Source organism: Solanum pennellii, chromosome 7, assembly GCF_001406875.1.
Source record: "Solanum pennellii chromosome 7, SPENNV200".
NCBI lineage: Eukaryota > Viridiplantae > Streptophyta > Magnoliopsida > Solanales > Solanaceae > Solanum > Solanum pennellii.
Window position 1 is genome coordinate 44,299,210 of NC_028643.1, and position 1,737 is coordinate 44,300,946.

Sequence of the window (1,737 nt, forward strand, 5' to 3'; positions counted from 1 at the left end):
ATTCTTGTCTTGATCTCTTATTAGCGGAGGTCTATGCTATGTCGTACTTGAGAGAAATAGTTATGTTTGCATGGACTTTCCTTTTCCATTATCTCCTATTGCGGTACACTATTGGTACTTGTGTTAAGCATCATATGACCTTTCATCAACAAATTTGTGGGAAAAAGGTACGTACTATCAAAATTTTTGAAGATATGTTGAGAGCATGTTTTCTAGATTTCAAGGGTGATTGGGATGATCACTTGCCTTTGATCAAGTTTGTATGCAATAAGAGCTATCAATTGAGTATTCACATGGCTCTATTTGAGGCTCTTTTGCGTGTGCAATGTAGATATTCTAAAGGTTGGTTGTATTGGTTGATTTCCTTAATAAGTCTTTAGTAAGTACATAAGGCTATGGAGAAAGTTTATCTTATTAGAAAAAGGTTGAAAATGACTTAAACTCAACAAAAGTATAATGTCAATGTTAGAAGAAAAGATCTTGAGTTTGATTTAACTAATTGGATCTACTTGAAAATTTCACCCATGAAGGGTCTAACAAAATATGAGAAGAAAGGCAAGCTTAGTCCCTTTTATGTGGGCCCATATAAGATTTTTTTAGGTGTATCATGAACACTTCTTATGATCTTGAATTGCCTAATTATTTGGTATCGGTACATCCAGTTTTCCTTGATGAAGAAATGTGTTAGATATCATACATCTATACCTCCCTTAGAAGGTTTGGGATTAAGGTAATATTTCATATGAGGATATTCTGGTTGAGAGTTTTGACCGACAAGTCAAGAAGTTGAGGAATAAAAATGTTGCTTTTGTGAAGGTTCTTTGGAGGAATTAGTTTCTTAAGGGTGTTACTTGGGATGTCGAGGCTGATATAAGCTCATGTTATCCTCATCTCTTTCTCTTTGTCCCTGCTCTAGCTTGAGGTATCTAAATCTTCATGGTTTACCCTTTTGGTATCATGTATGTTAGATATTTCTCATTATTTCCTCATTATGCATGATTCTCCAAAAACATAAAATTTATGAAAAATGGGTTGACTTGATTTTATCTTACACGTTTGTGTACACTTGAGCATTAGTTGCATATAGACTTCATGATATGATGTTCTAAATATGCTTTATCTTGAAGATGATGTTTCCTCCTCGGATATGTGCATTTATGTTACTTCATGCATAATGGGCTGTTAGGTTTAAGTTCCTACCTTCCTTTTGATGATTAGAATCGAGAAAGAATTTCCAAGGGTGGACATTGTAACACCTTCGATTCAAGAAAGACTTGAAAGAAGACTGATGGGAAACTCACAGCCAAAGATTAGACAATCGATCCTTCTGCGAAGCCCGAGACAAGCAATAAATAGGAATCAGGATCTGTGAAAGGGTTCTATTTTAAGTTCATCCAAACCTGCCTCGTAGTATTCCCTCTCACGGAGGTTTCGATGGCCCGTTGAGAGGATGACATCTTGTGAGTGTTTGCCAGAGAATTCCAAGGATAACATCCCTCCCACGAAGTCTTGGACTGTCGTGGTGAGGTTGACATGCCATGGAAGTTTCCGTCAAGTAAACCACTAGTAAGGTACCCCTTCCTCTACACAATGTGAAAGGACTAAGATTTCCATAGCGGCTCGTAGAGACCTTGATGGAACATGAAGGCCACTCTGAAAATTGTCATGTCAGTTTTAAGTCAGGTGTATTGGGCCTTTTCCTATTTATTTTAATTCAATAATCCGTCACTTTAACTT